Source organism: Trichosurus vulpecula, chromosome 1, assembly GCF_011100635.1.
Source record: "Trichosurus vulpecula isolate mTriVul1 chromosome 1, mTriVul1.pri, whole genome shotgun sequence".
NCBI classification, from domain to species: Eukaryota; Metazoa; Chordata; class Mammalia; order Diprotodontia; family Phalangeridae; genus Trichosurus; species Trichosurus vulpecula.
In genome coordinates, this window is record NC_050573.1 from 12,029,040 (window position 1) to 12,044,895 (window position 15,856).

A 15,856-nucleotide genomic window follows, 5' to 3' on the forward strand; every position below is an offset into this window, starting at 1 on the left:
ACACACAAATGTGGTCTCGCCCTTGATCTCGCTGTCATGCACAGATACACCACTTATCTGATCACAATCCGTTATCATGCCCTGTCTCGCTCTCTTTATAGCTCCAAATCTTGTTTTTCCTCCTTACCAGTCCTGGCGTCCTCAGTTCTTCTTGAGACCGTAACCCCTAGATTGGCCACACGCTCTTGACCCCTTGGTGAACTGGCTAATTCTATACTGTCCTTTTCTCTCGAGTCCCTTGTCCCTTTGGCGTATCACTGATCTTGCCCCGCCAAGTCCCAACTTTGGAACACGGCCGCTGTTCACTCCTACACAGATATTGCCGAATGAAACTGGAGAAAGATCATGAAATTGTGCTGAGTCCATCATGAATTTGTTGCATAATCTCAACTGGGCCCTCACTGCTGCAAGGCAATCCTTTTCTAACTCTAATTGACTCACTATCCCACTCCACTGCAATGGCTTTTCCAAACCTTCTCATCCATTCTTAAGCTTCCTGTGGCTCCCCCTGCCCCAGATAATTGAGACCCTTCACCAAGAGCTCCCTCTTCTCCTCTCCTCCTCATCTCAGATCACCTAGATGCCCTCTGCCACCATCTCCTCTTTCACCTGTCTCACATGCCCTTCTTCTTGCCAAAGCCCACCCCTCTACCTGCACAGACGATCCCACCAGCTCATCTTCTCCAGCAGATTTCCTCTCCCATCATATGCACCTTCTCACTTATCTTCAATCTCGCATCCCTACTGCCTACAAACTGCCCATACCTCTACCGTCCTTAAAAACCTCTCACTAGTTATCATTCCATCTGTTCTCCTTTTTGTGGCTAAAGGGGAAGCTAGGTGGTGCACTGTATAGAACTCCAGGCCTGGAGTCAGGAGGAACTGGGTTCAAATCTGGTCTCTGATACTTACTAGCTGTGTGACCTTGGGCAAGTCACTTCACCCTGTTAGCCTCAGTTTCCTCATCTGTAAAATGAGTTGGAGAAGGAAATGGCAAACCACTCCAGTATCTTTGCTAAGAAAATCCCAAAAGGGTTCATGAAGAATCAGGTATGACTAAAACACCTGAACACTTTGCATTAGCACTGTGCCTGGGGCACAGTAGGCACTTATTACATGCTCACTTACCAACTGACCTAAGGTTAAGAACTTCTCTACCAGTTCTCTGGAGGTGTTTTCTAGTTTTTCAACTCTGACATCCCATGTTCTGTGTTCTAAGATGTCTCCCAACTTTTGAAACTCTATCTGATCTAGAATCCTATGTTCTCAGGTTCCTCTGAAGCTCTAACACTCAGTGCTCCCTACTGACATTTTATCATTCTCAGGCATCCCCCAGATTTGGCATTTTCTGTTCTAAGGACTTTTTTTTAGCAGCTTCCTCCATTTATTGATTCATTAGCAGCTCCCGCCATTCATTAACAAACACTAAGGCTTGTCCCTGGTGCTCTTGGTATACAATCCCCTCATATTTTGCCAGTTTTCTTTAGCAGAGAACCAGGAAATCAACAGCCAGATAGATGTAGTGGACAAGCCTGTCATCTGTTATCTTCATGTGGCCACTAGTCACCACCGGACACAGCACCTTCTTCATCTGAAACTTGATAATAGATTTAACTTCATTGACCTTTGCTGCCATATTCATTGTGGGTGAGCCAAGATGGAAACTTGCCAGCTTTGTTCAGACCAAGGCCCGGGATTGGAGGGATTTGCTTGATCAAGGATTCAGAGGCCAGAAAGGGCCAATTCCTGACCGATTTCCTGTTCTCATTGAGCTTCTTCAGGGCCTCAGTATCCACGGTGGGGATTTCTATAGCCTTGGCTACATCACAGTGCTGCTGGGCTCCCAGGACATGTAGAGAAAATCTGAGCCTCCTGGTGCCAGAAAAACATTTGTCCTTTCGGGGATCATAGTTCTTCAGGCTGATCTGCAGCCCCACAGCTTCTAACAGTGTTCTGCGTTTGCACTGGGTTCCATGTAGGACCTCTCCCATAGATTCACAGAGACTATTGTGAGAAACTCTGCTGCCCATGGCTGTTTACTGGTCACAAGCCAGGAAAGGCTCTAAGGCCCTTTCCAGCTCGGACTCTGTAGGTCTGTAACCCTTCCAGCAGAATAATCTATCTTCCTCCTGGCCCTTACCCCACCAAGACCAGATGGAGGCCTTGATAACATTACTCAAGAAATATTGAATCAACTAGAGGAAACAAGGCCAGGCATTTCTTTTGACCGAGCTGAGAGAAGTAAATAAATATATAAGCATGAAGGCTCTGAAAGCTATGGAGAAGAAAGAGGAAATTATACAACCTAGCGAGAGGCTTGGGTCTTCACTGGTGAGCAAAGTTAAAAGGCGGCCATCTTTAGGGAGAGACCAGCAGAGTCTTCCAGCAGCCATCCTTGCAGTTTCCGTGGCAAATGGAATTGCTGATCACTTTTCATTGCCTGCTCAGGGATCAATTTGGAGAATCTCTGTTGATAATTGGAGTTCTTTATACCCCCCTCATTTGCTGACCGCCTCCTTTATATCGAGTCATCTGTGCAGCTGAAGACCTTGAGGACGGCTCTCTTGAAGGTTCTGGGGATGGCTTTACTACACCCAAATGGTGATGGGCCATAGGAACAGACTGTTGACAAGCCAGGTAATCACCAATGCTGAGAGCAGGGTCAGGATCATTGTGTAGGTTTATATAAGACTTCAGAGCACAGAGCATAGAATATTGGAGGTAGATGGAGCCTTAGGACGTCGAATATCAGAGCTGGGAAAGACCTTCGGATGGGAATATCAGAGCTGGAGCTACTTCACAATGGTGGTGGTCAAACTTTTTTGATTGTACACTCCATCAGAAAATTTTTTTTGAGCACCTACCACAATATTTGTATAGTTACTTATTTATAATTACGTACACGTACTACTCTACTAATAATCATGTACATTTTCAAAGTTAAACAAAAATATAAAATTAAAAAAGGATGAAGATGAAACAACATTTTTCCATAAAGTCAGCAGGAATCCAGTAGAGGTGGAGAATGATATAGTCAGGCCTGTGCTCTAGGACTATCTGGGTGACGACTGGGGGGAGGGATGCGTCGGACAGTGGAGAGAGTGGAATCATGGAGACCAGTTAGAAGGTGATTGTAGTGATGCTGGTGAGAGGTCATAGTGAGCCTGAACTGATTGGGAGGTGACCATGTAAATGGGGATGCTGGGTTGGAGGCAAGAGACGTTTGTGAAGGGTATGGTGCGAGTGCCACAAATACTTGAAGATGACACTGAGGTTATGAACCTGGGTGACCAGGAAGACAGTGGGGATGCCCTGCCCTGTAAGAGGGATGTCTGGAAAAGGGGTGGGTTATAATGGCATGAGATCTGTGATGAAGCTCATGACCCATCCATGCCTGCTGGCCAGGCATTTTGTGCTCATCGGCCCCTGCCTGGGCATGCAGATCCTGGCAAATCCAGGACACTGTGGGGCAGTGGTCATTCTGCTGTCCATCTGTTGGTGTGGAGGTTGGTGTGGTTATGACCAATATGAGCAGGAGTTCTGAGGTGGGGCATGAGGGGCCAGAGCTGGAGAGAGTCAAGTACAAGAGGGTTGTTGGCAATAATGGTGAAGGTAGGGGAGGGGCTTGTTGGAGACAAGCCCCGTGATGGGCTACTATAGGAGAAGGTGGGCCGTGAGGTTGTGGGCCACATTTTCCTTTCATAACTGGCTTATCCCTCAAAGCCATGCCATGACTTACTGGGGGTCCCAAGAGCCTGCACTTTGGAGACTACTGCCTAAGAACCTAGAATGTTAGAGTTGGAGGAGAACTTAGAAAGAGACCTTAGAATATAGGCCATGGAATGTCAGAGATGGAAGAGACTTTGCCAAGTATTGAGAAGTCTTTCTTTTCCCCAAATCATCTGCCTCTTTGCTCTCCCTTCTGTCCCCTTCCTTCTCCCTGGAATGAATACTTGTCGATTGATTGGATGTGATTGCAGGAAACTTTAGAACATAAAATGCCAGAGCTAGAATGTTAGAACTGAGAGGGACTGTAGTTAGAACATGAATTGAGAGAGCTGGAAGGGGCTTTAGAGTCTAGCATTGGAGAGCTATGGCACGAAGACTTTGATCACAGCTGGAAGGACCTCGGAAACCATCTAAATTGAACCCCCTTTACAGATGAGGAATCCCAATGCCACGGGAAGGTGGGGAGGTCACATGGTCAGTGAAAGACAGGACCAGAGGTTCAGGGTCTTGACTTTGATCTCAGGGCTCTTTCTACTAGACCAGCCTTGGAAAGGATTCCTCCCTAATATTGGATCTCTTTCTCTCCTTCCTCTCTCCCTCCCTCCCTCTCTCTCTCTCTCTCTCTCTCTGTCTCTCTCTCTCTCTCTCTCTCTCTCTCTCTCTCTCTCTCTCTCTCTCTCCCTCCCTCCCTCCCTCTCTCTCTGTCTCTGTCTTTCCTCTCTCCCCTCTCTCTCCCTCCTCTCTCTCCCTCCTCTCTCTCTCTCTCTCTCTCTCTCTCTCTCTCTCTCTCTCTCTCTCTCTCTGTCTCTCTCTCTCTCTCTCTCTCTCTCTCTCTCTCTGTGCCTGTCTATCTCTCTGTCTCTGTCTCTCTGCTCTCTCTCCCTCTCTTCTTCCCCCCTCTCTGTCTCTCTCTCTTCTCTCTCTGTCTCTCCCTCTCTCCTCTCTCTCTGTCTGTCTCTATCTCTCTGGTTTCTCTGTCTCCCTCTATCCTCTCTCTGTCTCTGTCTCTGTCTCTCTCTCTCTGGTTTCTCAAGCCTGGCAACCTCTTGGTTCCTTGGCAAAGGCCTGGGAAGCCTAAGCCTCACTTTTCTGAGTCCTCCTTCTACATCTGTTTCTTGGTTCTTCTCTCTTTCCCCTCCTCTTACACCTATCTAATTCTCCATTCACTCATAATGGGTTCCATTTTCCTCCAAATAGCAAGAAGGAGAACTGTGCTTTGCTCATGCCCTTTCTTTAGATTGCAGGACCACCAGTTGCTAATTGAAATTTCCCAGAATGCCAGGCGGAGAAGGGATCTACTTATTCTCCACCTTCATTTTTCAGAGGAGAACATTGAGATCCATGAAGAGGAGATGACTTGTCCTAGGTCACACAGCTAGTAAATGGCAGAGCTAGGATTTGAACCCAGGACTTTAACTGTATGATTAACATTCTTTTCCATACATCATGCAGTGTGCTGGATGGGAGAAAAGGGGTAAAGAGGGCTTTGAATGGTATCATTGGAAATGGAGCTATTACTGACCTCGTGGCAAAGTCACCACTGCTCATCCCTTTGGCTTTAGGCCTCTAGCTCCTCCTGTCCAGGCTAGTGCATAAGACTTTCCCCAGATACAAAACAACACAAAACAATGAGAACCCAGGAACACAGAGGAGGCCACACTGGTAGCCAGACACCTCATCACTGCACTGCTTTGCTGCAGTGGGCTGCCTCACTTATTCCCCCTCTGAGCAACACACTCAGACCTGAAGCCCCAGTGTGAGGGCCAGGTTAGGGCCCAGCAGCCCCAGGGCATGGGTCCTGCTTGTCCTTGTCAATTGTCTCTAGGCAGCTGCAAAGGACTAGTGCCCTCATCAGAACTGTTATCCACAACTGCTGCCTGCTGCCTGCCTGTTCCTCTAGTGGAACTGTCCATTGTCCTAGTTTGGTTAGAATTCCTTCTTAAATAAGTCATTCCCCCGGGACTGGAATTACTTCTTGCTCCACCAAAGTCCGTGCCCTTCACAGACAGTCACAGATTCAGACCAAGACTTTGCATACTTGTCTCTATATTGCTTTTTTGATTGGTGAGAACTCACTCTTATCCAGCTGGCTCTGGATCTGACCATACTTCGCCTTGGTCACTTGTCGCTCTCACAGCCTCCCAGTGAGATCTCCAGAGATCATGCCCTGGAGGAGCTAAGACCCCCAGCATTGGAACCCTGATCCTGGGACTATGCTGTCCTGATAAGTGAGAGCCCATTATATCTAGACACCCCACCCCAATCTTTCACTTTAATCAAACGAACATTTCCATTGCTTCTGATAAAGGCATGCCAGGCAACTGCCCCATTGCTCCATTCTCTGTCCCTGGGACTCTGCAGACCAAAACACCCTCCCTAGCCATCACTCCCCCAAATATGTTATAGTATGTTAGAATGTAAGCTCCTTAGTTCAGGGACGTCTTGCTTTTCTATTTGTATCTCCAGCACTTAGCTTGCATAGCACAGTGAGTGCTTCTTAAATGCTTTTTCATCCATCCATCCATGCATCCATTTTTTATTTGTTCATTCATTGATCATCTCACCCAGGACCCTTGGCAGGTACAGGTCTAGAGAATAGTCAATTGCAGTTGGTAGGATGCCCAAGACATTATCTAGTTATGGGACTTGGCTTGTGTGAATTACCTGAGGTCACCCAGCTAGCAAGAAGCACAGCTGGGACTGGAACCCAGGACTAGTGACACTTAGCAGAGGGGGGAAGAGAAGGGGAGAGAAGGGTAATGAAGACTTAGGGATGCCATCTGAGTCCCTCCATTGCCCAACTAAAAGCCCTAGGTCAGTCCTGCATGTGGCCTGTCCTAAACTAACCGAGGTATTGGCCTCTCTGGGACCTAAGAGCTGATTGTGGTAAAAAAATAAAACAAATTCGTGCCCTGCCTGGTGGTGGCAGTCTCCAGTGCAACCAGGCCCATCCAAGAAGCCTTTCTACTTTGCTGGAGCTTCCGCTCTATCTGCATGCCAAGATGAAGCATTAGAGGGAGAGGACGGGGAGAGGGGAAGCCTTTCCAAATGCCTCAAATCATTGGTGGAGAGTGTGGGAATGGGGCTTTTAGGGAGAGGGGGAGGCAAGGGTTCTAGATCAAGGATGTAGAGGGAGCTAAGTGCAGCTGCTCCCTCATGAGGTAGGGAACTCCCCCTTGGTGGAGACAGTCAAACAGAGGTCATCAGTTGATAAACATTTATTAAGGATCTACTATGTACTAAGTTCCTCAATAGATAGAGTGGTGGACCTGAAGTCAGAAAGACCTGAGTTAAAATAGGGTTTCAGACACTTACTGGCAGTATGACCCTGGTCAAGTCACTTAATCCTGTTTGCCTCAGTTTCCTCATCTGTAAAATGAGCTAGAGAAGGAAATAACAAACCATTTCAGTATCTTTGCCAAGAAAACCTTAAATTGAAATGATGAACAACAAGAACATGTCCCAGGCAGTGTGCTAAGCTCTGGGGATACAAAGAGTGAGCTGGTCCTTGCCCTTGGGGAGCTCCCACTCTGATGGGGGTGAGAGCATGCCAACAGCCATGTACAAACAAGCTCTAGACAGGCTGTGTTTAGAGTCTGCAGTGGATCATCCCCCGGGGGCTCTGGGCTCAGACCTCAGACAAATCATTCTACTTCTCCAGCCTTCAGTTCCCTTCTCTGTGAGAGAAGGCTGGATGATGTGGCCTTCGAGTCCATTCCAATTCTAGATGTGATCCTCTGACTTCTCTGGGTCTCAGTTCCCTCATCTGTAAAGAGGGTTGGACTAGTTGGTGTCTGAGATCCCTTCCTCTCCGGATGGAGGACTTTAGATCTTTTGATTGTGAGCCCCATGAAGGCAGGCACCATGGCTATATATGTGCTGTGTTCCTCTCCTCAAGGCTTAACATCCAGTAGAACCTCAGAACCTCAGGGCTGAAGGGGAAAATCCCCTCCACAACCTTCTCAGCTAATGCTTGCTCTCTGAACAGAAATGATAATGCAATCCTGCTCTTGTCCAGGCTAAGCCTCCCCAGCCTCCCAGTGGATCCTTTCAAAGCCTGGCTTTCAGGTCAGCTGTTGTCAGGGCTTCCCTCCTCTGGAGGCACACCCATTTGTCATCGGGCCTTCTAAAATGTGGTCTCCAGATGGAAGGCAAAGGGGACTGCTGCCCTCTCTGTGCTGGACATTAGGCCAGGACAGATGAAGGCAGCCTAAGAGCTCATTTGCTTTTTTTGACTGCCTACCTCACAGGAGTGATAAGGGGGAAAGACTGAAAACCTTGAAGTGCCACGGCAATGTGGCATCATCATTGTCATCATCATCGTCATCGTCATTGTCATCTTTGTCACCCAGGATCTGTACCTTAGTTTCCTGATCTGTAAAAGGAGGGAGCTGAACTCCATGACCTCGCAGCTCTCTGTCAGTAATTGTATAATAACATTCGGTGCCATGTCACGCCGATGACTCAGACCGAGCCCTCAGCCCACTGAAGCATTGTCTAGCCAGGCTGCCACCATCCTGGACTCCTGCAGTTAGTTTTGTTAAATTGCACCGAGCAGCAGCCGCTTAATAGGTGTGTGCTGAAGTTAAACAGAAGGCGTGGGGAGTTGGTGTGAGGTGATCTTGAGGGCCCTGGCTCCCTGAGTCCCTGGGGCAGCTGCTGGTCTCCAGTCTGCCTCTACTGACCCTTTGCTGGGAGGTAGCAGCAAAGCAATGAGTTGGGTGAGGAGGGAGCTGTGATAAACAGCAGTGAGGTCAGAAGCCATCAGAAAGACATACATGGCTGGGGTGGGAAGGGGCACCCTCTGACCTGAGGACTGGGCAGATGTTCTCTATGCTCTGGCTGAGCACTGGATGACTGGGACTTGGCAATAATGCAGCCATCCCTTGGTGTCCCTGTGACTGTGGGATGATGTCAGGGAGGACTGGCTAGTGGGTGGGCTCAGAGGGCTTTGGAAGGACAGCAGAGAGATGCAGAGACCTTGTCCTCCCCTGTTTCCTCTTAAACCTTATTGAGTTAGGAGCTCCTCTGGCTCCATGGCCAATCCTCCTTGACACGGTCACAGCTACCAGGGGACCAATCAGGAGCTGCTAGTCACCCGCATCCTCTGTTAGGGGGCCAGAGGCTGAGGGCACAGGCCAATCTCTGAACAGGCTTCGGGGGAGGGCACCCGCTATGCACTCTACAAGGGAGACTAAGCACAGATTTGATTCTTGGAGGTGTCATTGACTGAGAGACCTATAGCAGTGACAGGGAAGCAGGGTTGGGGTGGAGGGCTCCAAGGGCCAGGGGAGGGATCAGGAGCAGGGCGGGACAGGGTAGGAAGGAAATTTGGGACCCAGCAACTGCAGCCCAGGGTGGGCTTGGGGCATCTGGCCTCTCTTAATTCCTTCATTCAAGTGACAATGAATCCCATGAGGGCCTGGCCCATAGGCCTCCAGAAGCTAGTGGCAACTGCAAAGAGTGGGAATGATCCAGGCCCAGACAATAGCAGAGGTCCCTCCAGCTTTCCTATTCTTTGCTACAAAGCAACATATATTGCACCCACTATCTACAGATAGTTCTGGGTGTAAGAGGCTGGGTAGATACAGGACTGAAGATTCAGAGGGGAAGGGAGCCTAGGTTATGGAGTCCAACCCCCTCATTCACTGAGAAGGAACCTAGTCCAGAGGGATGGTGTGATCTGCCCAGGGTAGATCCATCCTGAGGAAGAGGGATTGGACAGGCTCTCTTTGAGCCCAGAGGCAGAGCTGGAAGCCCTGGGCTGAAGTGAAAGGCAGATCTGGGTTGGATGTGCAGACCCACTGCTTAATGATTAGTGGTGTCTGTCCTGTAGTGGAAAGGGCTACCTTGGCTGGAGGATCCCCTGGCCTCAGGGAGGCTGGCAAGGGGCCTCTTCACCAGCCCTGGGCTGCAGGAGATAGCCTCTGAGATACGCAGGATTAGGGGCTAAATGCACTGGAGAGGTGCCCCCCAAGTGGCTGGAGTCTGAGCTTCCATGTCCAAGGGTGCCTTTTCTCAATCATCATTTAGAGGCAGCTGGTGGTGCAGCAGGTAGTATGCTGGACATGGAGCCAGAAAGACCTGAGTTCAAATCCAGCCTCAGATACTTACTAGCTGGGTGACCTTGGGCAAGTCCTTTGATCTCTGTTTGCCTCAGTTTCCTCATCTGTAAAATGGGGTTAATAATCATACCTGTCTCCCAAGGTTTTGTGAGGATGAAACGAGATGATATTTGTACAGACCCTGGCACACGGCAGGAGCTTCATAAAGATCTGTTCCCTTTTCACTTCTGCAGCATTTGATACTGTTGACTTCTTTTTTTCTCCTAAATTTTCTCTTATTTGGGTTTTCATGACACTGCTCTTTTCTTGTTCTCTTCCTCACATGTCTGACCACTCCTCAGCCTCTTTGGGGGTCCTGCCCACCAGCTCTGTGTGCAGCCAAGGCTCAGGCCAGTTCATGTGCCTGCCGTTGGCTCCAGGAGGCCTTCCCTGTCCCACTTGGATGCTGCAACCTTCCCCTGTCAGGCTACCTTCCATCTACTCTGGGTATATCTTGCATAGAGCTCTATGCCCATGTTGCCTCCTCTAGAGAATATAAGCATTGTTCCACCACTGCCCCTCTGTCCCTAGAACTTAGCACAGGGCCTGGAAAATAGTGTTTGATACATGCTTGTGGAGTGATGGAAGTCAGGACATGATCCAGATAAGGTGTGAAGGTACAGAGGGACTGGGAGGAAGGCTGGACAGATCAGAGAGCTAGTCCAGGTGGGAAGTAACCAGGGCCTGTATTAGGGGAATGGGAGCAGAGAGGAGGGGATGTATTTGAGAGATGGAATCAACAGGTCTGCTGAACTGATTGGCTAAGAGGTAAAGGGCAGAGAAGAAGGCCTTGGACTTGGGTTTGGAGGGTGGGGTGCAGAATGGTGCCACTGGAGACAGAAAGAGGGAAGCCCCAGGTGGGAAGGAGGATTAGCTCAGTTGTTGGCTCTGAAGGACAGTGAGGGGTTCTTCTCTCAAGAAGCCCAGAGCCCCAGGCCCTCTGTGCCCTCAGTTTCCCAGGTGCCCCCTGCCCTTTTGCCAAAGGAGGGTCCTTCTCATTGTGGGCACAGCAGGGAACTCCCCTGAGTAGAGTGGCAGCTCTGAATAACTCCAAACCATACAGCATGTAGAGCTACAGAACTGGCCTGTCTTTGCCTTTGCTTTTGGTCCAGCCTGCACCATCATTTCCTTGCCTCATGGAAGCCCTTTAATCTGAATTATTCTGTGCATGCTAGACATAGATTGACCTGTGCCTTCTGCTTTCCTTGGGCTGTTCCCCCACCCCAGCGTCCAGCTTCAAGAGCCTATTTGGCTGTGCTCACCTGAGAAGGACAGTGGAAGAACATGGAGGGACCTTAGAGCATGGAATGGCAGAGCTGGGAAGGACTAGAGAACACAGGATATCCATCAGAAACAGAACCCTGGAACCAGGAAGGAGCCTAGAACATCAAAGCTGGGAAAAGGACCTTAGCACATTGAAGATCAGAACTGGAAGGCATCTTCAAACATGTGATATCAAAGCCATCAGGGTCCTTAAAAAAGAAAATGGCAGAATTGGGAGGAGCCTCAGCCTCAGCCTCAGCTTCAGAATGGCCTAGCTGGGAGAGACCAGGTAGAGCAATCCATTCTCATTCCAGATGAGGGGCATGACCTGTGGTGCTGCTCAGTCAGCCAGTCTGTCAGGAAATGTTTATTTTGTGCCTACTCTGTGCTAGGCCCTGAGCTAGGGCTGGGGATCCAAGGAAAGGCAAGAGACAGCCCGGACCCTTGGGGAGCTTCCAGATAATGGGGGAGACGAGAGGTCAAGTCCTGTGGACACATAGGCTGCATACAGGCCAACTGGGAGAAAGGGTACTGGCAGGCCTAGCTTTTTAAAACTAAATATCTCCAGCTCCTTCACCCCATCTTGGCATGGCATGGCGTGGTCTGCAATCCCTGCTCCTAATCACCTTTTCTCTGAATGTGCTCCAGTTGGTTATGGTTTTTCCTAAAATGGCACTCTCACAATTGCCCGATAGATTGGGTCCAGTCAGAGCAGGGAGCAGCCGAACTCTTGCCTCCCTTGTTTGGACCCTAGGCTTCCTTCTCTCGAAGCCCACCTAAGACCCCACTGACTTTACTGGATGCTCCATGGCACTGTGGACTCCCACAGAGCTTATTATGGTCCTTGCCAGGGCTTTTTCTGAGATAAAAAACAGAATTAAACATTTGCCCATCAAGTCTGTGATAGACATATCAAACAGGGCCAGGGAGGGCACAGAGTGGACAGAATGGATGCGCCATTAAACTGAAAAGATTCGTACTCCATGACTCGGTTGACTGGGGCCATTTTGATCAGTTGCTAAAACCCCAGTTGTAAGTTTGATTTTGTTCTGAAAAAGCCACTTAGCAAACTGGTCAATGAATTTCTTTCCTCTCTAATTCTGTGCTGGTCATTACGCCAAGAGGAATGAAGAGAAGAGGTGAACTTGTGGGCTTCCCTGGGCTGTGGGACTCACTTCCCTGGGACATGGTCCTGCCACCCCACCTCCTGTGACCTCTTAAGGTCAGCTTTATTTTCTACCACCCCTTTCATCTTCCCATGCCCCAAACAAACCACCTGGCTTCCTGCCTCCCATTATTCTCTCCCCACCAACTGGAATGTTCATCTCATTCTTCGCCTAATTCTTTGCCATCCTTCAAGGTCTCACTCAAACACTGCCTCTTCCCTGAAGCCTTTTCTGATGTGCCCCCAGGAGGTAAGAATCTGTCCCTTCTCTCTCTTAGCCAGGCACTTAACCCTTTCAATGTGGTATAAGACACATATTTGTGTCTGCCATGAGATAAACTGCTAAGGACCTCTGTTATCCCACAGTGCCCAGGCATCCTGTAGAGACCCAGATGTATTCAATGAATGTTTGTGAAACAAATTTGGACCCACCACACTCATTTCACTCCCTCTCCTTCTTCATCTGGAGAATACCCATTTTATATCTAACTTTGTGCCTCAGTTTCCTCCTTGGCCCAGCTCTGGTGGAATGATGCCATCTTTTACCTGGCTGTGGTACGCACAGGTGCATCCTCTCGATGGGGAGGAGGAGAGTATCAGGGAGAGACACATGCTCCTTTCCTCACCACTGTGAACGTGCTCAAGTAGTCATGGGATCTGGAATTGGGGAGGGCTTAGAGGCGATTTGGCCCAAGCCTGTCTTTTTACAGATGAGGATACTGAGGCCCAGAGATGTGGTAGCCTGGCCATAGAGTCAAAGACAGAGATGAACTCAGGGACTCTGATTCCAAACCAAGTGATCTTCACAAACAAGGGTGTCTTCAGAGACTCATTGATCTTGCAATCTATAAAGGGGGAAGGGGTCTGCGCTGAATGATGTGTCCAGGGATTTCTCACATCCAGCCAGTCCACCATCAGGAAGAACCAGGAGCACCATGCAAAACATCACTGAGAGGGTGGTTCTGTTTAAAAAGAAAGTGTCTAGGTCTGATTCCCCAAAGAGGCTGCCTCCTGAGTGTCTGAGCTCGATTCCCTGAAAGTCTTCCTGCAGAGGCTGGATGGCCTTTGTGCAGGGGTCAGAGACTTAGCTGTGGGGCAGGAAAGGGGCTTGAGGTTGTTAGTGCAGCCCCTCATTCTACAGATGCGGAAACTGAGGCATGCAGAGAGGGGGGGTTGTCTAGGAAAGAAGCAAGGAGGGATTGGAACTTGGAATCTCTGACTCCCAAGTCTGGCAGCTTCCCCTGATGGCACAGAGCAGGGGTTAAATCCACAAGAATTCCAGTCAGTTTTGTAAAGGCTGAAGAAAGTTGGGTTTGCTGCTCCCCGCAGTGCCTGCCTGGCAGTACAGCTGAGGCTCCGACTTCTCCAGCGCTTTGCCACGGCTTGTTCTAAATTAAGGCGGCAGCCCCTGGAGAGTGGAGCTGAGAGCACGTGAGGCAGCAGTTCCTCAGGAAAAAGAGAAAAATTCAAAGGAGCTTTTGTTATACAGAGATGATACCGCCATCCCCACTGCTTAGACCTAGTATGGTCAGCTCTTGTCATCCAGGGCCTGGACATTCAGTTTGTAGATGGATCCAGGTTCTGGGTTCTTGATTGTTCCTTGCTACTGTGTACAGGGAGAGAGGAGGGGCTTAAATCCCTGCTCTCAAGGGGCTTACATTCTACTGGGAGAAAAGTGAATGTGAAATGACACAAAGTAATTTGGGGTTGGGAGCCCTACCCATGTGTGGAATGGGGAGCAGTTAGGAATGGCTGCTTGCAAAGACATTAGCCTCTGAGCCAGCCTTAAAGAACAGGGACAAAAGGGGAGTGAGGTCAGCTTAAGTGCTGGCCAGAGTTGGTGGTGCATTTGACAGGCACAGATGTGATTTAAGGCTGGAAAGCCAGGTTGGAGCCACATCGTAGGTCTTAGAGGCAGCCAGGAGCCACAGAAGGCATTTGAACAGGAGAGTGGCCATAGTCAGAGCCAGGCATTAAGACTCATCTGTCAGGATGTGCAAAGTAGACCAAAGAGCAGGGTGGCCTCAAGCAAAGAGGCCACAAAAGAAGTCCAGGGATATCTAATAAGAAGCTCATGGCCCAGGGTGCTACTGCCATTCCTAGCTCGATGGATGGTGGTGGGAGTTGGGAGAGGGAGCCAGCAGGAAAGAAATGGTGGGGGTAGAATTGGCGACTGACTGACTTCTCTCGTGTGCCAAGATGACCAGGGCTTGGTGTCTGCTGGTGCAGCTTTCATAAATATGAAAGAGAACATGGATGGGAGAAGGAGGCAGATTGGGTTCTGGATGTGTTGGGTCCAAGGCAGCACTGAGAACTCCAGAAGAAGAGGACTGAGATGTCCTCCTCACATGGGGAGTGTGGACATAGGAAAGCATGGACCTGGGGTTTCATCCATGGAGGGAGCTCCTGGATGAAGCAAGTCCCCCTACCTCTACAGGTCAGAGGGTTACCTGGAGCCCTGACAAGTTAGCAACATGCTCAGGTCCTCCAGCCTGCAGGTGGCAGAGGTGGGAGCAGTATAGTAACCAGAGGGCTAGATTTAGTGCTGAGAGATGTAGGTTCGAATCTTACCTCCACCACTGATGTGTGATTGTGTCGAGCTCACCTGTCAGCCTCAGCCTCCCCATCTGTGAAATGGGGATAAGAATCCTTGCAGTCCCTCCCTCACAGAGTTATTCTGAGCTGAGTACTTTGCTACATTAAAGCACTGTTGAGGGGAGCTATTCTCACTGCTGCCCATGGTCCCCTCCATGGGACAGTTGACTGGAGAGGGAGGAAGGGAAAATCCCAAAGAGTCACCTTGGCTCCCTCCCTGCAGTTTGGTGGCCAGATGGCCAAGCCAAGGAAGGCCTTAGCTGAGCTGTGGAATTGAGACACTCTGCTTGGACATGTTGATAGAGGTGGGGTGTGAGGGAAGTTGTAGATACTTGGGAGGTGGCTGAGTTCAGTGGGCCAATGGTGGGGTTTGGCCATGCCGCCATCCAAGAGGAAAGGCTGGGTGGGGGCTTTGAGGGCCCAGATGAGAAAGAATTAAGTGAAATATTTATTGATTACCTGTGATGTGGAAGGCCCCTTGCTTGGGGTGGGGAATACAGTGAGGAAAACCCCAACATAGCCCCTGCCCTGTCTGAGGAGGACAAATCATGTATACAGATAGGTGTCATGCAAGGGAGAGAGCCAGACAGAATCTTCTAGGAAAAGCAGAGGATGGAGAACTTTCAGGTGGGGGAGAAGAATCAGGGAAGCCTTCCTGGAGGGGAGGGGTCCTGAGCTGTCCCTTCAGAGAAGGTGCTCCAGGACAGCCTGTATGAATGCCTAGCACCCAGTGAGCACTTAACAGATGCTTGCTGATTTATTGATGAACACCTGGAGGCAAGAGAGGGCAGGGAGAAGGTGAAGCAGTTAACTGTCTCGCCTGGTGGGAATGGGCAGTATGTGAAGGGGAAGGGTAGGTGGGAACCAGATTGTGGAGGGGCCTTGAATACCAAGCTGAAGAGTTCTTTATTCTGGCAGGGAGTCACAAACTTTCTGTGCCTTAGGAATCTAAATGTGGCTCTGTCTCAGGAAGATTGGATCGAGAGCCTGGGGGCAGAGA

At 49.6% G+C, this 15,856-nt stretch overlaps 2 protein-coding genes and 1 pseudogene across 2 annotated transcripts in view; 1 reads left to right on the forward strand and 2 right to left on the reverse strand.

Moving 5' to 3' along the window:
- The window catches only part of RSPH14 (radial spoke head 14 homolog), a 184,565-nt gene that overhangs the window by 123,364 nt on the left and 45,345 nt on the right, over window positions 1-15,856 (forward strand). The window lies entirely within an intron of this gene.
- Window positions 1-15,856, reverse strand: part of GNAZ (G protein subunit alpha z) — a 112,999-nt gene that overhangs the window by 88,624 nt on the left and 8,519 nt on the right. The gene's annotated exons all lie outside the window — the stretch shown is intronic.
- LOC118853444 lies at window positions 1,426-2,030 on the reverse strand (annotated as a pseudogene).